The sequence below is a fragment of the Carlito syrichta genome, unplaced genomic scaffold (assembly GCF_000164805.1).
Source record: "Carlito syrichta isolate Samal-C Ts95f unplaced genomic scaffold, Tarsius_syrichta-2.0.1 Scaffold288267, whole genome shotgun sequence".
Classification (NCBI taxonomy): domain Eukaryota; kingdom Metazoa; phylum Chordata; class Mammalia; order Primates; family Tarsiidae; genus Carlito; species Carlito syrichta.
The window spans coordinates 1-24,626 of NW_007232363.1; positions in this window are offsets into that span (position 1 = coordinate 1).

The window sequence follows — 24,626 nt, forward strand, 5'->3', positions numbered from 1 at the left end:
AAATTAAAAAAAAAAAACAAAAGGTGTTCGGAACCAACAAAACATACTAAAAATTTTTTTTTGCTTAAGACAAAGAAATTCCCAACAGTCACTACCTGTTCTCCTTTTCTTTTTTTTTTAATTTTGACTTCTGTACCTACCATCTACCATTCTGCTTGTTTTGCTTGTTCTGTTTGTTTTGCTCAAAAAGGTACATTCCTTCTCAAAGACTCCCCTCCCCACTCCCAGGTACCCCAGAGGTAACTCCTCCCACCTCTCTTTTTTATTTTTGGCAACACGGAGTTGAGCTGTGCTTTCCACTGGTCCTAGAATTGAGGCTAATGTCATTTCAGAGCTCCAATCTTTCCTCTTCACTTCCTAATGACACATCCTGCCTTGGGTCCCTCCGAACTCAACTTTTTCTCCCAACCAGCAGCATCCGGAAGCTTATTTGAAAGGCAGACCCTAAGTCCTTCCCTCCACAAACCTTCTACCTCAGATCCTGCCTTTCAACTGAACCCAAGGAGACAGGTATGTGCATGAAAGTTTGAGCAGCTCTGTTCTGAAACTCCGGGTGTCTCTCCTTATCCCATCCCACAAACTCACAACTCAGCGGACCCTCCACCCAGTTAATTCTATCAATCTTTCAGTTTACTGCCTACACCCTCCTCCAGGAAGCCTCTCCTGGCACCCACACTTGGCCAATTCTCCAGGTTACCTGCCCCCATGGTACCCTGCTCTTCTCCTGGTGACACTTAGCAGAGTTGTAGAATTTCATTTTTATTGTTAATTCACAAGCAACATGGGCATGGGAGTCTTGCCTGCATTCTTCCTCACACATGCCTTGACATCATAGGTTCTCAATAAACATTTGTTTAATAAACCTATGGTGAATAAATGAATGAATGAGTGTATGAATAAGGTTACTGCATGAGCCATATCTGATATGTGAAAGCTGGTAAGGGTATATTTTCTTTTTCGGCATGCGTCACAACATGAGGGACATATACTCCCCTTTGTGTGTAAGTCAGGCTTGCCTGGATGCTGCATAACACACAGGGCCTCATGGCCTGGGGAGCCCACAGAAGAGGTTCCTGTACCAATGGCCTTCAGACAATGGAATCATGAACCTGTCCCCACTACTCAACACCTGTGAGTACACCCACAAGAGTACCTTGTCCTCCACCTGGGGATCTGTCCACCAAGGTGAATCAAGAAGGCACATGCATGCCACCTGACGGTGGGTAGGACGAGCTTCTGTTACAATTCAGAGGCAGGAGACACAGAGATGAAGTCTGTCCATGGCCACTGGGCACTACTAGATCAGTCCTTGAGTGTCTATTCTGAGTGGGAACTGGGAATAAGTTCTCCAGGGAGTGTTTGGTAAGGCTCCTTTTAAAGAAAGTACTGGATAAATTGGAACTGCTTTGGAAAGTTGGAGTTGCTCCTTATGATTGGAACAGAATGTGCAGTATTTATTTTTATTTTTTTTATTTTTTTTGAGTTGGAGTCTCACTCCACTGCCCATGCTGGAGTGCAGTAGCTCATTCGTGGCCACCCCAGTGTTGATCTGCTAGACTCAGGCGATCCTTCTGCTTCAGCCTTCCAATTAGCCGAAACTACAGGCACGTGCTACCACACCTGGTTAATTTTTTGATTTATGGTAGAGATGAAGTCTCACCAAGTTGTCCAGGCAGTTCTTGAACCCGTGGGCTCAGGCAATCCCCGCGCCTTGGCCTCCCAAAGTGCTGGGATTACAGGCTTGAGCCACTGTGCCCAACCAGAATTTGCAGTATTTTTCAAAGAGAAATCATCAACTCAGGTCAAGGGAAATCTTAAAAAAATAAATGATTCTTTCTTGTAGCAGGACTACCTGTAAATCATGATACACACACTAAGATCATGGATAAGTCCACTTCGAGGGAAGCCCTGTTCTTCCCAATTCTCCCACCAGGCTGTTTTTTCCTAAGTGTAACCTACAGCCTTTCTCCCACTATATAACCATGTCTGCATCCCTGGCTTATTGAAGAGGGGGATTAGCTTGTGGCTAATCATTGCTATGTTGAAGATATTCCTGGGCTGTCTTTTCTTTGTAGCTGTTCCATTCTATTGTCATAATTTTCAGATCATGTTCTATGTTACATCATCTCCAGAATTAAGTCCTATTGAACTGTAACTTTGCTATTATTATTTTGGATTCTACTAAATCCTTGCAAAAGTCATGTTTATCTTGAATGTTCTAGGCCTCCGTAAGCTTTTGATATGGTTCTATTGAGTTTTGTGACTGCAGTCACTGACTTAGCATTGACCTTGATATACCTGGTAAGGTGGAAAGGACAAAGGGTGCTAAATTATAGGTTAGGGGTCCTGCTCTCAGCCCTGTCTTCACAGTCATTGCCATGGGACCTTCTACTCTCCGGGTCAAAAGCTTACGGAGGCCTAGAACATTCAAGATAAACATGGACTAGCTCTGAGGTTTCCAGCTATGGAGGATCATCAAAATTACACTGCAGTCTCAAGGGTTCATCCAAGGAGACTGAGTTCAGTCTGTCCAGGTGGGACCCAGCTGGGCTGGATGTGATTTAAGGACTTCAGCAACTAAAAGCTCAAAACGTTTAGGAGGGTGGAGAGCTGGGCCAACTCTGTGTATGAGGTTGACTTAAACTAAGTCAACTCAGAAGTGGACCTTGAACAATTATCATAATACTATAAGAAAGGAATTGGCAGTAGCGGGACACTGCCAGGGGAACGGGGGGCACCTGATCTCAAACCAGGTGCAGTGAGGACCAAAGTCAGTCCCAGACTTTATATAATGAGCATTTGTATACCTAATCCTGAATTGTACCCCACATCTTAAAAAAAAGCAATAAGCAAAAGACCAAGAAAGATAAAGACTGAAACAACAAACCACAGTTACATTTCAAAAATAGTGTCATATTTGACAACTCATTTAATAAAATTTCTGATGACTGAATGCAGAATTACAAAATGAAAAAAATACTCTATTGATCTAACAGATCATCTCAATAGACTTAATAATTACTCAGGAATGTGGGGGGAGTCTCATCTCACATAGTCCTATCTTGGATGCCCACTAGATATATAGTTTCAGTCCATCTTTGCCCAGATTGTTTTTCTTCCTTATTTTTACCTTATTATACTGGGAATGTTTTATAAGCCACTTCAAACAACTTTATTTTTGAAAAAGAGGGTCTTTGAGTCAGGATCTCACTCTGTTGCCCAGACTGGAGTGCAGTGGCACAATCACAGCTCGCAGAAGCCTTGGCCTCTGGAATCAGGTGATCCTTCCACTTCAACCTCCTGATTAGCTGGGACTACAAACATGTGCCACCATGCATGTCTAATTTTTTGATTTTTTTTTTTTTTTTTTGGTAGAAATGAGGTTTCACCAAATTGTCCAGGCTGGTCTTAAACTCCTGGGCTCAAGCAATCCTTCTGCCTCTGCCTTCCAAAGTGCTAAGATTACAGGCATGAGCCACTGCACCCGACCAGGAATTAACTTTAATTTGCTTGTCTGACCATCACACTGACCATGATCCCCCAGAGGCCAGGGAGTCCCTACAACCTGAACAGTGCTGGACACCAGGCCACCCCCCACAAATGCTGGCTGGCATATGAACTCATATGTACCAAGTGGAACACATTCTTCCTGTGGGGTGATAGAAGTATTCTATGTCTTGATCAGGGTGGTGGTTGAGGCAGAACCTTTGTCAAAACGCATCAAACCATTCACTTAAAATGAGTGCATGCTGCTGTATGTTAATTCTGCCTCAATGTGGTTGATTTAAAGAGTGAACACACACAGACATTGTTTATCCCTTGTGAGCTTCTGGGGGGACTAAGGAGTCTGTCCTTGCTAAAGTAGAGATGACAAATCAGCAAATCTTCAAGGTTAGGTGAGGTGGCAGAAGAGAGAGGATCTCTTTGTATGACTGAGTTCTGAAAGCTAAGAAGAGTCAAGTGTGGTGGCTCATGCCTGTAATCCCAGCACTTTGGGAGGTGGAGGAAAGAGGATTACCTGAGTTCAGGGATTCGAGCCCAGCCTGGGCAACTTGGTGAGACCTCGTCTCTACAATAAATCAAAAAATTAGCCGGGCATGGTGACACATGCCTGTGGTTCCCAGTACTTGGAAGGCTGAAGTGAAAGTATTGCCTGAGCCCAGCAGGTAGAGGCTGCAGTGACCATGAGTGTGCCACTACACTCCAACCTGGGTGAGAGAGTGAGACTCTGACTCAAAAGAAAGAAAGAAATCTAAGAAGCATTGACAAATTACAAATTTAAATATGTTAAGACTCTGCATCTGATGAAGGAGGAATAAAAGACGCGGGTCTGACTTTAGCTTGTAGAATGGATGGAAAACAGCCAGACACCAGGTCAGGAAAGCTGGTGGTCCTGCCTAAGGGAGCCAGAATGAGACGCAGATACAAGGGGTGAAAAGTAGACACTGGAAGTATACAACCATGAGGAGAAAACCAATGAGGGCCGAACCTTGTCTCCATCCCCTTCCTCTTCCAAGTGGTCAAGGTTTCCCATCTTCAGCTTTGGCACAACCTGGCATGTTTGGCCCCTTTAACCTGAGTCAAGCAATTTGCTCTGAGGCCCATTCTCTTCTCACTTCACTGTGGTCTTGAACTCTGTTCTGATGAATCTGGTGACAAAAGACAATCTGTCGTATTTGATTCTCTGGGCCTGGCTTATTTCACTTAGCATAATGACCTCTAGGTCCTGCTTTTTAATGACTGGATAGTACTCCTTTGTGTATATATACAACTTATGATTATGATTATGATTATGATTATTATTGGTGAGTCAAGGTCTCACTCTGTTGCCCAAGCTGGAGTGAAGGGACATGAAGGGACACGATCACAGTTTACCACAGCTTCGACCTCCTGGACACAGGTGACTCTCCTGCCTCAGTCTCATGAGTAGCTGGAACTACAGCTGCACACAACCACACCTGGCTAATTTTTTAATTTTTTTGTAGAGATGAGGTCTCGCTATGTTGCCTAGCTGATCTCAAGCTCTTGGCCTCTATTGATCCTTCTGCATCCCAGAGTGCAGGGATTATAGGCATGAGCACTGTGCCTGGCTGAGACACCACTTTTTAAAATCCATTTTTCTGTTGATGGGCACATTGGCAGTTTCCATATCTTGGCTATTGTGAATATGTCTGCAATGAACATGGGAGTGCTGATAGCTCTTTGAGATAATGATTTTAATTCCTTTGGGATATATACCCAGTAGTGGGATTGTTGGGTCATATGCAATTCTATTTTTAGTTTTTTGAGGAACTTCCATACCACTCTCCATAATATTTGTGCCCATTTACCTTTCCACCAATAGTGTGAAAGGAATCCCTTTCCTCCACATCCTTGCCAACATCTGTACATCTGCTAATATTTCATCTTTGTGATAATAGTCTAACAGTCATGAGATGTTAACTCATTGTGGCTATTATTTGCATTTCTCTGATAATTAAAGAAGTTAAGCATTTTTTATACATCTGTTGGCCATTTGTGTGCCTTCTTTTGAGAATTGCCTGTTCAGCTTCTTTGCACAATTTTAAATAGGGTAATTTGTTTTCTTGTTATTGAGTAGTTTGATTCCATGAATATTTTGCATAGTAGCCTTTTATCTTCTGTATGATTTGCAAATTTTTTTCCAATTTGTGGGCTGTCTCTTCACTCTTCAATTGTTTCCTTTGCTAGGCAGAACCTAATTATTTTTGTCTATTTTTCCTTTTGTTCCTTGTGCTTTGGGGTCACACCTAAGAAATGCCATATAATCTCATTTATATGTGGAATTTAAACAAAAGCCAAACTCATAGAAGCAGAGACTAGAAGGTGGTTACTGGGGCATGGATTAGGTGTGGGTGGGTGTGGGGAGGTGAACCAGAAAAGGGGAGACCTTGGGCATAGGATAAAAAATGTCCATGGGGCAGGAGAAATATGCTCTCGGGATCTATTGCACAGCATGGTGACCACAGTAAATAATAATGCATTGCATACTTCAAGTAACTGATAGAGAAGATTTTAATTGTTCTCATCAAAAAGAAATGATAAAATATTTAAGGTGGTGAGTATGCTAATTTGTCTAATTTAATCATTTCACAATACAAATACAACAACAACAAGAAAACCTAATCTGGATAATCAACTCATTCTAGCATTTTAACAGTCTTTGATGTGCCAGCTGAAAGAAAACGCTCTTGATATGTTGGACTCTGGGACTGACCTGTGGTCAAGTGGTATCTCCTGTCCCTCTCGGGGTCCTGCATGGTGGGCCATTTCTCCCTGGTCCTGGTGATCCTCCCCCCAGCTGTGCTATCTGGTCAGTTGCTGCTGCCGGCTCCAGGGTCACTGTGACTTGTCACCCATCTCTGACTCATTCCTCTTGCCCACAGCAATTCCAGTTCCCTGCAAACTCCCATGGGCATGGGGCATTGCAGTAGGCAGTCTAGAAGAAAAAAAACACCTTGACTCAGATTGAGCTCATCAGAGAAGGAACTCAAGTCAAATAAAATGATGCCCGTCATCAAATAAAGATGAACAGTGAAGGCAGTTTCACATCCTGTGTGACCCCAGCCCGGCGAGCACCCAAGCGGTTTTTCTGGCCCCTCCCCTTCCCGGGTCTTCCTTGATAAACCAGGCCCCAACCTCACCTAAGAGGAGAAGCAGGAAACAGGGAATGGAATGCAGCAGAAAAGGTGGAAAGCAGCTCTCATGTAAGGATCGGAGCCCCCCGGCCTACCTGCCATGGGAATAAACCTAAGTTGTCCCCTTAGGAGGGGAGGAAGCCATCAGGATATGGCCATGCCTCAGACCACTGAGCAGAAATGAGCTGTCCTCACATGTCCCCAACAACGTTGGGGGTGAGCCTGGCACCGCCTTCCACTTGCTCTCATCCTTGAGCTGACCTGTAGAAACAGAATCTTCTAGGTCAGTAACTGCAGCCTTGTGGAGGGCTTTCTCAGATGCAGAGATGACATGTTAACCTTAGTCCCAGTGGGACCGGATCTCTGGGCAGAGAGCAAGCCCCTGACTCCAGGCCAGAGTCCCCATCCTCTGTGAGGGGCCAGGTGTGGTAGTACAGTCTCACCTGCCCCACTGAATGGAGTTTCCAGGGCCCAGGCTATAGCAGGCAGTGGGGTTAGGCCAAGAGGTGATGCCTTCAGGCCTCTTTGGGCTCTCTGTTTAATGCCTTTTATAAATGCATTTTATAAATGAAAAGGTTCATTTACATTTTAATGACAAAAGTCATGATGAAATGAATTCGCACCACGAGTCCCATCTCCAGAGATCACCTGGGGGAGTGGGGGTGGGGGGGGAGGTGAGGGGCAGGGTTGTTGGGGGCAGGGAGCTAGTAGGGGGTTGGTGGGGGTGGTGAGGAGGGAGTGGGCAGGGTGGAGAGCAGAGGTGATCGCAGCAGGGGTGGGTGGAAGACGGTGGGGTGGCTTAGAGGGTGGAGGTCAGCACTAAACTTGCTGTTTCCAACCTGACCTCGGAATGGATGCTTTCTCAGGCACCCAAAATACTGGGCACCCCCTTGATCCCTTTCCCTAGGCGTTCTCAACCACACCTGAGAATTAACCTCACCAACTCTTTAAAAAAACACAGATACTGGGCCCCTGCCACACAGGCTTTGGTTCAGCTTCTCTCCAGTGGGGCCAGAATTGGTATTTCTTTTTAAAGCCCCCAAAATAGTTTTAGTGGACTCACATCAACACCAAGCCTTGCTGTGTGGAGTTGGAGTCGGGGAGCTTGAGAGGAGAGAGAACTGATGACCAGAGAGGTGGAGTAACTTACACAGAGGTTGCACAGCCTAACAAGTCATTGCAAGACGCTGGACCCCAACCCAGCTACTTCACTTGGGATCTTGCTCTGGGTCTCTTCTCTCTTTCCTTGCTGTTGACACCTGGGGTCCCTTGGGAACAGTGTGGACCCTTTGTCCTCAGAGATTTCCAAGTCACATGCTGGAGTTGCAGCTCCAGAAAGTCAAGACAGAGGTTCTGGCCCCAGTTGTCAGAGTCATATATGGAGGTGGGCTTCCTCAGCACAGAGGAGTCTCTCCACAGCCCTGCTGAGGCCTTCAATACACCTCAGGGGATTCTCAGTGCTTTGCTCTCCCAGACACAGTGTGTTAAATGTGGAGATTGTAGGATAAGTAAGAATAGGCTTCCATTTTCCAACCCATCCCCAACATGCAGTCAAGTAAACCTGTGGACAAGCACCGTGGCCGGAACTTCCAGGACAAGACTCAGACCCTTGGCCTGGCCACTGCCCTCCTCGGTGCCAGCCTTGAACCCGGCTTCTCCTGCCCACACTCGTGTGCTTCACAAACCCTGTGCCACCCTCCAGGTCTGTGCTGCAGTGCCTAGAATGACGTTGTCCCCAGAACCTGTGCTTTTGTTCACAGGATTTAGAATCACAGAAGTTCCCAGGGTTTAGAAAACTTAACTCTCTGGGCAGTGTTTCTCAGTCCTTTCTCTTCCAATGCCCCTAAAAAGGTCTCCTTTCTCACCAAAAAAACAACCCTGCTTTTGAGAATGCTTCCTGACCCAAGTTCCTGTGTGACTATTTAGCTTCCCGTTCCCACCACAGGGCCCTTGCATCTGTTCTGCTGTTTGATCCTCCTACTCTTTCTCATACCTGCTCCTTCTAACGTCTCAGCCTCTCCCTATAGCTTCTGGGACACTATCCCCCTCAGGTCCCTGCAGGGTAAAACATCATCCTGCTTTACTTTCTTCCAGTACACATCACTATTTGAAATCATCTTGATGTCTTGTCTACTTGTGTGGTGTTTGTTTTGCCCTACTTATGAGGGGGGAACCCAAAAAGGAACTAGTATTTAGAGACAAGGCCTCTTGTATACAGGCTTGCCCGTTACATAAGTTTTCTAGGAGGCCATCGGCATGAGGGTACCAGCTAGCATTATTGTAAAAGGCTGAGTTCAGTTGCAGTGAGTTTTTTTGAGGGGGTAGGGAGATTATTTCAGTGTATTTGCCCATTTCATGATGGATAATTTAAGAGTGCATCTGCCCATACTGTGTTAAACGCTCAGTAGTTTTTGACCAAAACTGCATGACCCCCGTATCCTACCCTCCCTGTTTACCTGATCTCACTCCAACCTTTTTTTGAGGATGAGAAAAGTCCTCACAGGGAAACATTTTGCTGACGTGGAAGAGGTGAAACAAAAAACGGCAGAAGCACTAAAAGGCATCAAAATAGACAAGTTCAAAAACTGTTTTGAGAAATGGAAAAATCATCTTGATGGGTGTATTGTATCAAACGGAGAGTACTTTGGAGGTGACTGAAGTGTAAACATGCAAGAAATGCACAATTTTTATAATTGAATTCCAGTTTTTTGAGATCTCCTTTGTAAATGCAGGCTCTGTGGGATCCGGAATTTTCTCTGCTTCGTTCACTGCTTGACTCTCTGACCTTATACAACACAAGTACATGGTAAATGTCTCCATCAGCCTTAGTGCAGTGAACTGACACGTGGATGTAGCTATATGTGACCACAGTCTGCCAGACACAACTCCCATCCTCCAGGGCGTGGCACCCTGAGCTGACAGTCTGGACTGCGACGAGCCTCTGCTAGCAGTCTGGGCTGACACCTATTTGTTCACTGTCTCCTGAGATGAGGCCCCTCGCTGCACCAGTTGGAGGGGTGGGGCTTTCAGAGATGGGACCTTCAACGTCTGACTCTGCAGGTGGGCAGCCAGTGCTCAGACAACAGGTGAGGCTGATGGGATGCCTTCCTGTGGTACAGGAGGGCAAGTCCTGTATGGGATGGTTTATGGGATAAAGGGCAGTCTCTATCTTTGTCCAGTGTGAGGATGAATTATTCTAAAGCAGAAGAGCTGCAGTGTTGGCAACAGCATTGAGACACAAAGCTTTATACTTTAATTTGCATAGTAAATCATAACCTAAGTTGAGAACAGGGGCCAGATCCAGCCAGCCACTTCTTTCTTATAGCCTGTGAAAGGAGGGACCCCTAGAAACTTAGAATAACTTAGTTCATGTTTTGCTTCAGCATAGCCACTTTTGTTTAGACTGACATGCTTTAACTCTAGCACAGGTCAGACATAGATAGATAAATTTCCAATAGGCAGGTTTTAGGAAGTGTTCAGACACTTTACTGCAGGCCAAGCTAGCTACCTACCCCACCCCCTCAGCAAATCTCCATCAGATACAAGACAAGAACAGTCCAACTTTTCAATTCATGGTTTAGCATAATAATCTCTAAGAAACTTTCAAGTTCCTTGTCAAAGGCGGAAGGTCAAAACCCCTTAGCTGGCCAAGGCCATTGAAATAATTAATAGACCACCTTTTTATTAAGGAACTTGTGAATTGAAAACGTCTGACAGGTCTCTTGCCGGAAAAATCCTGCTTCCCTGTCTCATCCCATCTAGTCTACCATGGCAGCAATCATGTGACTAACCCACCCATGTGTCTGCTGTCTATCATCTGACATCAGTACCTATGCTTACCTGCCCCTTTGTGATCATGTGGAGCAGACCGCCACCCAATCACCTTAATGACCTGCCCCAACCCCCAATCAAAGGGAAGGATTAAAAGGACTCAACCACCAGCTTTACCTTGCTAAACTATGATAAAGCCATGTGCTCTTTGAGCTATGGCCAGGTCACATTTCCTGGCTTTGGTCCCCTCCCCTGCTTTGGGGAGGCAAATCTCCTCGTTCTCTTTCTTTCAAATTTATTCTCTAAATAAACTATATTTTCTAATCTAACTTCTGTGCAATTCTTTGCATCTTTCCCATGACACCAGATCACACACCAGACACCCACACCCTAGTGGGCCTGACCTAACATTCTGGAGGCACCACTGGGAGTATGACCTTAACAGCCTGGGAGCTCAATTGTTAAATAATGATTACTTTTTACTTGGCTGTATAGTACTTAGATAATACCCTGAAATTCTCCCTCTTCACCTACAAGCATACAATATATACTGTTTTTTGTTTGTTTGTTTTGTTTGTTTTTTGCCAACGCAGGATTTAGAGCATTGAGTTATCTTGAATTATCTTCCAAAAATCCTAGAAACCAACAAATGGATGTTTCATGCTGTTGTTCAAAAGATCACAGTGCACAGGGTGCAGTGAGCAGGGGTACAACTTACTCTTGCACGGAGAGGTCGCTACGTGTTAGAAGGGCTGGTCCAGGAATGGGTCACCCACCGCACAGTGCACACACGCAGGTCACAGCCAGAAGGCAAGTTCACCAGGCTCACCACTACCAGGGAGGCCCGTGGGCCATTGTGAGGGACCTGCTACAGGTAAACATATTCTGTCTGATGTGAATTTGTGGCTGACACCACCAGCATGACCCAGGGTCAGCCCGTTTCCATCCATCAGTGAAGGCCTGGCTGGATGGCACCGACTCATAATCCTCTCCATCACTGAGGAGAGTGTTTTCCCTAATGGCGACATGGACCACCCAACTCCTCCTTCCTAAGCCCTGGAGGGTGCTCAGCAGAGTGGACGTTCCCTCCTGTGTCCACCTGGGGGCGCCATAGGACAGCAACTGTGTCCAGCAGCCTCAAAATTCCAGACGCAAGCCACAGCATCCATCGCCGGCTCAGGTCAAATGTGGTCTATGTTTGCACTGCCTGCTCAAATCTGTGGTCTTTGTAAAGATGATAATAAAAACGATCTGACAATTTTTTTATTAGATCAAAGGGTTTTTGTTTTGTTTTGTTTTTTGGTGAGAGTCTTCCAGCCAGAAAAGTCAACCTGGGGATTAGACTTAAGCCTTATCCCAATCCAGGTCCAGGAATTCAAAGGACCGACTGAAAATCAGACCTCTGCCTGATCTGGAGCACCTGTGGTGCAGAGGGGTTGTTACCCCCTTGCTGCCTCTGAAGGGGACACTCTGTCGGGGGCACCAGGTACCAGGCCTCTCATACAGGACCAAGGCTGCCAAGAGTCCAATGTCTACTCCAAGTGGGGGCCTGGTCTGAAGTAAGAAAACATTCTACCTGGCCCTAATCTCACCAGAAGTAACATGTCCACAGTGTCTTTTAGTTATTCGTGTCATCAGAACCTCTTCAGGGCCTGGAAAATATTTAGAAATAATTCTGACCTTAATTCTTTGCAGCTCTCTGCCACTTTTATAGACTTTCGCTGTCCTATCTCAGTTTGTCTCATACAATATACATGGGATGTTTATGAATCTAAGAGGATTTCTCCCAATCAAAGGACCAACTTCATAAGACCCAGCCCAATGCTTGCACTCTCTGACCGTCTCAGAGTGTTGCATTACTTTAATGTCTGTGTGCATGTCTTTCTGAAATGGATAGAGCATAACCCCGGGATGTAAACACACTCATATCTGGGTAGCTTCCAGCTGCCCATTGTTCAGTGCTTCAGTCTGAACAAACCACTCCCTGATGCACCTGGCCCTGAGGAGTCCCTCAAGAGCTAAGGTGCAGCCCTCCCCCTGAGGTCCTATGCGTTCTTCAGAAATAAAAACAAATTTCAGAAGCATGCACTTCAACTACATTCTGCCGTCAAAGGTACGTCTGGCCCTCATGGTCTTGTATGTCTCCTCCCCCGTATGAACACATGTTGCCAGTTGCAGGCCTTTGGAATCATTACCAGATGATGATTTCGCCAGTCCTTTGGGCTTAGGAAACAGCACTCAGGTCAGCTGCTCCCTCGCCAGCTGATCCTGAATCATCGTTTTGGGGATTTTGTGGGGAATTGAAGTGCCGACGCTGGTTTCACCTAAGGCGTCTGCTGAAAAGGGCTTTTGGAGGGCTTTTCACTTCCAGAAACAAACCTGCTTTTAGCAGAGATTCTGTTGCAAAGGGGCCCTTTAATTCTGAAAGTGTTGACTGTCAGCTCCCCATAGGAATCAGACACTCTAGGACATTCCTATACAGGTCCCCAGCGTGCTTGCCTCTTCCCTCCCTCCCTCTTTCCTTCCCTCCCTCCCACCCTCCCTCTCTTCCTCCCTTCCTTCTCTCTCCTTCCTCCTCTCTCCTTCCTTCCTCCCTTCCTTCTTTCCTTCCTTCTCTTCTTCCTTCTTTCTCTCTCACCTTCCTTCTCTCTCTTCCCTCCTTCCTTCCTTTCTTCTCTCTCTCTCCTGCCTCCTTCCTTCCTCCCTCCTTCCATCTCTCTCCCCTTCCTTCTCTTTCCTTCCTTCCCTCTCTCTCTCCTCCCTCCTTCGTTCTTTACTTCTTTCTTTCCTTCTCTCTCCCCTTCCTTCTCTCTCTACTCCCACCACCCCCTTCCTTCCTTCCCTTCTTCCTTCCTTCCTTCTCTTTCCTTTCTTCTCTCTCTTCATCTTCCTTTCCTCTCTCTTTTCTTCCTTCTTTGTTTCCTTCTTTCCTCCCTCCCACTCTTTCTTCTTTCTTTGTTTTTACTTTTTAAATTGCTTAACAACCTCTAGTAACCCCCCAGAGAATGGCTGCCAGACTCAGTTTCCCTGTTGAGTGAGTTTGGGTGGCCAAAGGTATCCTGGGCTTGACTTCTCCACTCCTGGGAGAGAACATCAGAATTGTGTAGGCTCCACTGAGGCCGTGGACCCTGGGAACTCTCCAGATGCTCTGCCAGTTTTGCTTGAACTCTCCAACTTCCGTTTGGCAGCTGTTCTTCCCATTTACTTAAACTTAGACTTAAACTGGGTGGCGGGGCCAGTAATCGGTGACCAGTTTCCCATAAATTGTGCCTTCGGGAATGGGGAGGGTGGGGCCAGAATCCTGAAGTGCAAGCCATGTTCTAGGCCCATGGGCCTTTTTCAACGAGCAAGTCCAGAGCTTCCACTAGACATGGATGTCCCCCTGGACATGGGTGGTTCCATACCTGGAATCATTCCTCAAACCCCCATTTGGTGGGAGGAACCAAACACCACTGCCAAGGGTTCTGTTGGCCAAGTCGTGGGAACTCACCCTGCAGGCTGCATTTTCCTGGGAAAATTCAGATTATAACGGCCCCTTCATTCTGTCGACTCCAGAGGGTGGCCACCTGCTGGATTTTATCCCCATCTACCTGCTCGCCATCAGCTAGCATGATGGCTCAGGTGACTGCGTGTCTGCAGGCTGACCTAGAATTAGATTCAGATCTCTGGATGTCTCCTCCTATTGAAACTTCAGGGACAACGAAGAAAGCCAAGGTCAACAAGGAGCCTAAACTCCCTTTGCAGTCCCGTGGGTGAGACACACTTCCATGAAGAAAATTACATTTCAGGAACAACCACCAGAACAGAAAATGTGCCTTTGCTCTATCCATTCTCAGGGAAAAGATGTGTGGTGGAGACATGATTGATCGCCACTTGACAGAGAAGAAACTCAACCTTAGAGAGATCAAGTATCTCCCAAGGGCACAGAGCTGGTTAATCACAGGAACAGGATCCACCATCAGGTCTGTTCCATAGAGGGAGCTCTTTTAGTAGGGAAATTTTAGGAAGGCAGGGAAACCAACATCTGCCAGGGCTCACAGTGTGCTACCTGTGTCTACTGTTGTATACCAGTGCCCCCCCCCCAGTGCTCACTGTGTGTTAGACGTCTACTGTTGTGTTCCAATGTTCACCAGGGCTCGCCATGTGCTAGATATGTCTGCTGTTGTGTTCCAATGTCTGCCAGGGCACGCTGTGTGTTAGACGTGTCTACTGTTGTGTCCCAATGTCCACCAGGGCTTTCGTGTTCTAGACATGTCTATTGCTGTGTCCCATATGTCCGCCAGGGCTTGCTGTGCTAGAAGTGTCTACTGTTGTGTTCCAATGTCCGCCAGGGCTCACCATGTGCTAGACGTGTCTACTGTTGTGTCACCAGAGACACCAGAAAGAATAGTTGGCCACCGGTGCTAAGGCTTGCATACCTGCTGGAGGGAGGCAGGCAACTGGAGGTGGCCCCTGAGCACAGAATTTCTAAAGGGAGGAGTCAGGGGAGGGTATTTACAGGTGGAGGAGTAATTTTTAAGGCAGACCTTGGAAGGTGGGAGCAGTTGGGATTGGGCAAAGTTTCTGAACTTACCAGCTGTCGATTGGCAGCACAGCCAGGTGAGGGAGGTGGAATGAGCCTTGATGAGCTGCTGTTAGTCTTCCTAAGTGAGTTGTATACAACCAGTCCCCTACATATGAACCTTCAAGTTGTGAACGTTCAAAGATGTGAACACACGTCTGTATGTTCAGTCACATAAGTTAGGTCACGTGTCTGACATACACTGCCACAGGTGTGCATCCTCTACAAGTGGTTGTGCTTTTGTGTACTTTACTGTACAGCACTGCACTCAGTGTCTTCATTTCAAGCCCAGTATGCCTGGAAGAAAGCTTAAAAGCAGCAGTTGCTATCATTGGTACTGTAGAGTTGATTATGTTTGTTGGTGCCTAGTCTGACTTTGTTAGACATACAAACAAATTGGACTTACAATTGTGTTCTCAGAATGGAACTCGTCTATAAGTAGGGGACTTACTATAGTTACTGAGTCTTCATTTCCAGGAGCAAAAATGTCCTGGCAGCTAATTTTGCTTGCTCTCATATGGTTTAACACAGCAAGCAGGCTTTAGTGCTCAGGGACAGAGTGGGAACACACAGATGGGATTCCTGCTATTGAGGTGCCCTGTTCCTGTGAGGCAGCTCCCATCCTAACTGGACAGCATAGAGAACAAAGAGAGATGAACACGGATGTTCCAATTTCCACACATCACTGAAGTCTGGGCATGTGTTTGAAGCCAGGGCTTAAATTTTGGTTCTTTGAGCTCCGACCCCCTGGAAAGTTGGTGATCAGTCAGGAACATGCCTCCACTTCTTCCCTGCACTCCTAGTCTGAGAGACAGGGGTATGCTCAGAAAGGGTCATCATGATGGAAGAAAATGCCCCCTGGGGTCTCAAAGAAATACTTGTCCCCTCGTGTTCATAGAAGCACTATTCACAGTAGCCAAGGTTTGCAAATAGCCTAAATTCCATCTGCAGATGGTGGATAAAAAGAGCATGACACACACATACAAGGGAATATTTGTCAGCCTTAAAAAGAAAGAAACTCTGTAGGCCGGATGTGGTGACTCAGGCCTGTCATCCCAGCACTTTGGGAAGCAGATGAGGGAGGTTCACTTAAGCCCAGGAGTTTGACCGCACAAGCCCTGGGCAACATGGCAAGACCTTGTCTCTACAAAAATCAAAAGATTAGATGGGTGTGGGGGGGCATGCCTGTAGTTCCAGATACTCAGGAAGCTGAGGTGGGAGGATCACCTGAGCCCAGGAGGTCAAGGCTGCTGTGAGCGATGATCGTGCCAGTGCACTCCAGCCTGGGCGACAGAGTGAGACTCCAATCACCACCCCTTCCCCCCCAAAAAAAAAGAAAAGAAAGGGACTCCTGTCATCTGTGACAACACGAATGGACCTAGAGGACATTATGTTAAGTCAAATCAACCAGGCACAAAGGGACAAATACGACATACTCTCTCTTACACGTGGCCTCGGAAATAGTCCAGTTGTGAAAGCCAGGGGCAGAAGGGTGGTTACCGGGAGCTAGGGGAAGTGGGGAGGTGTTAGTTAAAGGACCCAGAGTTTCATTTATGCAAGAGGAGAGAGTTCTGGAGATCTGTCCTGAAGCACAGCACCCACAGCTACTGATAATGAATTGCACACATTGCGTTTTCTAAGCGAGTGGATCTTAAGAGTTCTTGCAATAATGACAGCAATAACAGGGCCGAGACAAGACTTTGGAGTCATGTACATTAGATATGTGAAGTTTCACATGTATCAATCACTCCCCAATAGAGTGGTCTCTCAAAGGAGTATTTCCCTTGCGGAGGATGATTTTAGAAAACATACTAGATCATAGGGCAACCTAAGAATATAAATGGCCTGGCTTATCTCTCGAGTCCTTTAAAGCTGTAGGAGTTTTAGTGGCCTTCATTAACCTGTAGATCACTGAGTTTTCATCTTCTTAATTATCTAGAATATATTCTTGCAGGGGATGATTCAGCGAAACCTATTGAGTCATAAAGAACATTTGTTTTATGTCAAACTCCAGGTCCCCATGCAACTTCTGTTTTGCCATTAGTACTCAGAAGAGAGTCCACAGCGGCCTTCCTTCTTACTTGTGTGACACCCAAAATCCCATGACAGTTGCGAAACATTGCAAAACAGAGCCTGGAAGTCGAGGCATTCAAAACTACCAGAATATATGAATAATCTAATTTTAAAATAAAGTGTCAGGACCTGTTTTTTGTTGTTGTTAAACAGAGACATATTTTCATCCTTACAAATGGTGTCTTGTATTTTTTTTTTCCGTCAGTTATGTTATACTTTGGCTTCATACATTTTCCCACAGCGTTTTAAGGCAGCAGAGTTGTCTAACCTATTAAGACCATGGATGGTTTGACCACCAGAGGGCGGGTTAGACCAACAAATTGACATAATCCCGGTGGTCAGCTGTACCCACCCTTAAACACTTTGATAGGTTAGTAAAAGATGAGACTTGTCCTTTAGGATGGATTTAAGGTTAAATAAAGAGAAAGGAGATAGAGAGAAGGAGAATAATTTTTAAAAGACACTCAGGTCTTTTGTGTTTAATGCAGCCCCTGCCAGGGAGGTGTCTTTCTGCTTCCTGTTACTGTCCAACATCCGCCTGTGAATTTTGGGCAGAGGTTGGGGTGTGGGGTGCTCTCCTGAAACTTCAGAGTGGCACTTTCCTCCATCACTAAAGGGGGCAATGGTTTAAAAGAGGAATTAGATTTGTGCAGTGCTGCTCAGGGCTTGTGCCTGACCGCGGCTTTTAGGATCCAGCTTGCTCCAGGATTGGCCTTCCAAAGTAACTCAAGGAAGATCACAGCATGAGGACAACTGGAGGTCACCCTCCTTGGCTGCCTCTTTTCTGAGTACAGCAGGAAGGCAGTCTGAAATCAGTCTGAAATCAAAGAAGTCACTGCCCTGCAGAAACGTTTGTCCAGAGAGAACGTGCCCTGTCGAGGGCTCTTGACATCACAATAATCACGTGGCTATAATGATGTCAGGACTCATCAGAGCCAATGAAATGAGTGGTCATGATCCTGTTATTAGATGATGGTCTTGGATCCAAGCCCGTCTTTCCCTTCTGCTTTGTGATGGAATTCTGCTAATGGTAACTGGGCTCGCCAGTTGCCCCTTGTGGGGTCCACAAGAGGGGATGCTCACGAGGCTGCAAGCCTGGAAGCTGAGGGACGCTCCTTGCTTCTGGGGACTCCTCTTCCCAATGGCATCTCCCCTCAAGTCTTCTTCATCCCAGCGGTGCCCATTCCTTCTCACAGCAGGACTCCTGTCCACAGTTTTCCAACACTCATAGGATCCGCCCTATCACACCACCCCAGAGACTCTTCTTCCTCCTCAGAGCTCCAAGCCCAGGCCTGAGTGAAACAGTCCAGTTGCCTTGAAAGGATACTGCCAATTTCTTACAAAAGTAAATATATTCTTACCCTATGACCCAGCAATTGTGTGCTCTTTGGTATCTGCCCAAATGAGTTGAAAACTTGTGTCCATGTGAAGTCCTTCATGTACATGTTTATACCAGCTCCATTCATCATTGCCAGCACTGGGAAGCAAGCAAGATGTTCTTCCACAGTGAGTAGATAATAGACCACAGGTCATCCCCACGGTGGAATATTATTCAGTGATGAAAAGGATTGAGCTAGTAAGTCACAAAAAGACACAGAGGAACCTCAAAAGCGTAATGCTAGGTGAATGAAGCCAATCTGGAAAGGCTGAGTGTACTGTGTGATCTCAACATATGAGGTCTGACAATCAGGTTTGTGAATCGTCTTAGAAAAAGTGCTCCATCCCTCATTGCTGAATATCACTACAGTCACCTTTGAAGTACTGCCCTTGGGAAGTTATGTACCAAAGCCAGTACCCGGTCCACCCACCAAAACAATCTTGGAACTGTTTTTCTGGAATGGCCATCAGAGCTGTCATCATTATTTGTTAGGTCTGATAATTAAGTTCATGGACTTGCCACCGCACACTTACATTGGCAACACTGGACAAATAACTGTATTGGGACACCCTCCCTACTCACCTGATCTGGTCCCCAATGACTTTTTTATACCCAAAGATAAAGGAAATATTGAAAGGAAGACATTTGATGACATTAGGGACATCAAGGATAATATGACAACAACTCTGATGGCCATTGCAGAAAAAGAGTTCCAAAACTGGTTTGATGGGTAGGCTAGGTGCTGACACTGATGCATAGCTTCCCAAGAAGAGTACTTCAAAGGTGACCGTCCTGATATTCACCAATGAGGTACGGAGCACTTTTTCCAGGATGAATTCGTGAACTACATGGTCAGTACTCATATGACATCCTGGAGAAGGCAAAACTGTGGAGACCCTGAAAGGATCAGTGTTAGTCAGAGGTTCTCCTAGGGTGGGGAACATTGGGGCTGGGTAGAGGGATGGATGAGTAGGTGAAGATTTTACATTTGTTTATTTATTTATTTTTAAAGGCAAGGTCTCACACTGTTGCCCAGGTTGGAGTGCAGAAGCATCTTCATAGCTCAGCACAGCCTCAAACTCCTGGGCTCAAGTGATCCTCCCTACTCAGTCTCCTGATAGCTGGGGCTACAGTTGTGTGCCATCATGTCCAGCTCAACACAGGGAATTCTGGGGGCAGTAAAACTATTCTGTATGATATTGAAATGGTGACTCCATGTCATCCTGCATTTTTCAAAATCCATAGAATGTGCAACACTAAGAGTGAGCCCTAATGTGAGCCACAGACTTTAATGAATAACAGCGTATCAATATTGGCTTATCAGTTATAACAAATGTGCCACCCTGATGCAAGATGTTAATAGTAAGGGAAATGGTTAGTGGGGGAAACCAGACATATGGGTACTCAATGTTCTGATAACCTAAAACTTCTCTTTTAAAAGTGCATTAAGTAATTTTGTACAATCACAGAGAAGCAGAAGCCATGGCAGTGACCTTTGCATCCATCTCAGTGTGCCCCCAGTGACTGGTCCAGGCCTGGGCAAGTCAGTTCCCAGCTCAGTGCTCAGAGTCCCCTGTGCCCATGTCATCAGACCCTCCTAAGCACCTCCCTCTCCATGATCTCCAGGCTGTCCAGTCCCTCCAGTCCAACCTTTGGGTCTTCTGATGACAAAGCTGGGGCTTTATTTACACTGTTCTGCATGCACTTCTGCAACAGCGTCTGCACCCAGGGCCAAGGGACAGAAGCAAAGAGAGAAAAATAGTGGTAAACTCACTGCTTTCCTCAGCACTTTAAGCTCCAGCCTCTTCTGTGAGTTATTGTCCAGAGTCCTCCTGGCTTTCCTGAGCCCTTGTCAGGTTTTATGGCCACATCTGGGGAGAGGTAAGTGGCCTGTGGTGTGCTCACCCTGTCATATATAGGACCAGAACCTCTCATTATTGATTTAGCTACTCCAGAGACTGAAGCCAAATGGATAAACCTTTTATATAATGAAGTGGCCTGAAGTTTTCAAAATGTGTCATGTCAGACAAAGGAGACTGAGGAGCTGTTCAAAATTAAAGGAGACTGAAGAGATAAGGCATAGTTAGGAAGGACACCACTGGGGAAACTGAGGACATCTAAATATGGGCTGTGGACTGAATAGCAATTTGTACCCATGTTATACTTGCTGATTTTGATAACTGTATTATGCTTATGTAAAGGAATATCCTTATTCTTTGTAAATACACACTAAGTATCTAAAGGCGAAAGAGTATACTATGTTTAGTTTACAGTCTTCAGATATGCCCACAAACTCACACACATTCTCTCTCTCTCTCATACACACACACACACACACACACACACACACACACACACACACATACATACACACACACACACCCTTGCACAAGCACAAGGCTGACAGCTGACAAGGAAGGGGCCCTTGCAGGAGGATCACGAGGCCCAGGTTCTGGTCCTCCGCCTTCCTTGAACCTGCCCCAGGCCCAGTCATGGCCTCTGTAGCCTTGTCTTCCTCTGGTGCAAGGTGGGGGAAGAGACATGACCCTGAGATGTGCTGAGCGTGGCCATGGAAGTGGATGAAAGACTGTCTCCACAGAGATCCCGGAGTACCCAGGCCTGTGGCGGAAAAACAAGAAAGAGAAGTTTCCTTCCGGAACGCGTCTCCAGTGTTGCTCTGTCCACACAGAGGGTGCAGGAAGACTGAGCGCAGCCTTGGGCTCTGTCTCCCCAGTTCTTCCTTCCATCCTGGTGGGAGGCCAAGGGTGGCCCGAGTGGCTCTGAGCACTTGGCTGTTTCTGGTGTTGCTATTTCGATGCTAAAGGTCAAGTGCAGCTAAGCCATCTGAGGTTCCAAGACCTGAACATTAAAGCAATTGTCCCTCCTTCTAAAGTCCACTCATGGTCTCTGACTTCAAAGCCTAAGAAACAGAACCTTGACAGTAGGAGAATGATGGAAATATACTTATTCTGAGAAGTCTCTTCTGACCTCAGAGGGGTTCACATGCTCACGCTTGACCCTAGTGTGAACCAGGGCTGGGCCCAGGGCCCAGTTAGCCACGGGAATCCCCTCACGCTTCCTCAGAGCTGGGGTTATCACCAGCACCTTTCCAAGATGACACATCTGTGAGTTAGAAAGGCTAAACGCTTTCCATGAATGTGGCAGAGCTGATATTTGAGCCCAGCCCAGTATTACCCCAAGTCTCAGGTCTAAGGCCAAGGTCTAAGTGACATGAGAGAAAGAGAGACTTCGGAAGAGCCCCTTGCCTTCACAAGATGACTCCTGACATTCTTCCCAGCCTCTGTTCAATCTTGGTGAAACTGCAGTGAAGGAGTCCGTGGGAGAAACTGCAACTTCAACCCCTCCGCGGGCTATGCGCTCTTGCCCAAAGGGCCCAGGAATGTGTTTCTGAACATACCCTTGTCTCGGGTTGTCTTTCCTGAGTCCATGGCTGGATCTAGGCCCAAAACCAGGATGTGGCTTGATCTATCTCCCTGTTTCAAAAGAATTCCTATTCCAGTGGGAGAAGAAGGAAGGAAGGGTTTGAGTTAGACTAACCTACATTCAGATGATGCTTCGAGTCCTTGGCAAGTCACTTAACTGTTCTGACCCTCAGTTTCCCTTTTGGTAAAGTGGGATAATAATGGAACCTATCTCGCAGGGTTGTTTACTGAGAAAAAAACAAAGCTATCTGAAACCTGAAATGCCCATCCCTTCGTAAATGCTTAATCTGTGGTGAGAGCCTTGAAACTGTGAATGTCACCTTGCTGTGTGGCACACACTCGAGCCGAGCACTTGCCTAAACACAAGCAAAATGCAGTCAGATATAGCCCACCAGGAAAACTTCCTCCTGCCCCTCTGTGGGAAACTGTCTCTGATAACGCTCTGGGGAGGGGATGGGGCTGCTCCTCAGCATCCACCAGGGCCTCTCCATGCGGTAACTCACTCAAGTCCTGCAGGAGCATGGTCTGATGGGAAGAGAACTCGAGCTGCACAGGCCACATGGGATTCTAGAAGTCACGTTGAAACTAGTACGAGGACCCAGGTGAGTTCAATCCTTGGTAAATTGTTTGCAGCCTGATAGACCCCAGCTACTGTCATAGCAACGTGAAATCAACCTCTAAGATTATAGTGAAATATCTCACATTCTTATATTCTTTTTTCATACGAAGTCTCAGAAATCTAGTATTTCTTAGACACTTAAAACACATCTCCACTAGGATGATAAAACTTTCTCAGAAATATTGACCTACACTTCGATTTCCTAAAATTTATTGCTGAAAAGGTAAATTCATACAAGTTGTTCTAAATGTACTGAGTGCTGAGAAGTTTTCTAATAACTGGATTGAGTATTGACTCTTACATTTAAATTTAAAAATAATTAAGGTACAATAAAATTATAAATTTGGTTCCTCAGTCACATTGACCATGTTTTGGCTGCTTAGAGGTCACATGCGGTTGGTGGCCAGTGGCTCAGGCAGTGCGTCTACAACCTGAGACTCCAAGGCCCTCAGCCTTATATGTGAATTCACTGACTTTCCTCTGGAGTGAGTCTCTGAGTGTCCACGTGTGATAAACAGAAAGCTAAATGTTTTTGATTTCTGAATGATGGACACATAAACCTGTACTGAAAATGTATCTAACCTGAGACAAACTCTGCAGGAATTTATTTATTCGACCTATCAACTCTTCACTATTTATGGTCCACCAATGTTCACTAAGAGTCACTCAGAGCCCAGCAGGCCACGACAGAGGGGACATCCAAGGCGTGTCTTTCAGAAGGAGATGAGGATGCCAGGCCCAGAGTGAGGAGCAGGGGTTGAAATCTTGCCTCCTCCAGGTCCACTATGAAGTGTATCTGGACACACACTGAGTTTGGTCACTTGATCAGGTCACCCCACTCAGGAACATGGAGGGGGACAAACTGTGTTCCATTCTAAAGGTCTTGCCACCCTCACCCAACCCTGTCCTCAGCTACACTGACTACACCCAACCAGCACTCAATGTTCCAACTGAGCAAGGATGTTCCCAAGGGTCCCGATGACTCAGGGACATGCAGAGGGCAGACTGGCCTACCTGCAAGGAATTCACTGACTTGGGGAGCTCCTTTGGGGTGAGATAGGGTGAGTTCACAAGGCTGCTCTATGAGACACACACACACACACACACACACACACACACACACACACACACACACACACACACACACACCACTCTAGGTGTCATTAGGAGGGAGAAGCACATCGGTGAAGTCTGTAAAACAGGCCAGATAACAATAGGGCAGCTTGATGGTGAACTCATCATTGTGGCTGTGGTCATGTGGCATTCATTCATTCATTCAACAAACATTTACTGAACTAGAGACTGAAAGGAAGTGCTGAGAATATTCCTGTAGAGAAGACGCTGTCCCTGCCCTCCTGAGATCACAGTCTACCAGAGAGGAATAGTTAGCAGGACATATTGAACCCCACCTGGGGAACTCATGTAGAAACAAGAGGACACTTTGTAGAAGGCTCTAAGTCTTGCAGTGCTGCACAGAGGAGGAAGCAGAGGAATTCTTATTGACTGTTGTCAGGCTGACACTAGGCCTGTCCCTTGGATGAAGTTTGGGACATCACAGGTTTCCCTGAACTGGTTGCAGGACTTTGGATGCAGTTCAGGGTGGCTAAAAATGGGACCTGGGTAGGCGTGGCCAAGAAGAGGTTTCCAGGAATTCAAGGAATGTGGGCTTCTAATTAGGAAACTAGGTGTATCTTAGACAATAAGGTAACAGGGAGGTGGTTCTCAATCTTGGATGCACCATGGAGTCAGGGATGTGAGGGCACACAAAGTTGCTCTAAAAATAAATGTAATAATTTTTTTAAAACTACCCCAGACCAATGATTCTGAAAATATGGTCCAGGAACTTCTGAGGCCCCAAGGATGGTTTTGGATGGTCCATAGGTTCAAGCAGTTTTCATAGCACTGTACTTATGAGACACGGCTTGCTTCTCTCACTCTGACTGTCTCATGAGTGTCTGGTGGAATTCCCCAGAGCTGGGGTGACACAGAATGTTGCAACAGATGGAGTGCAGAAGCAGACTGAGAACCCGGTTGTCTTTGCTAAAACAATCTTACAGAGAAGCAAAGTTGGGAAATAGAGATACTTTCTTCACTCAACCTCTCTTTTGTAAAATTAAGTATATTT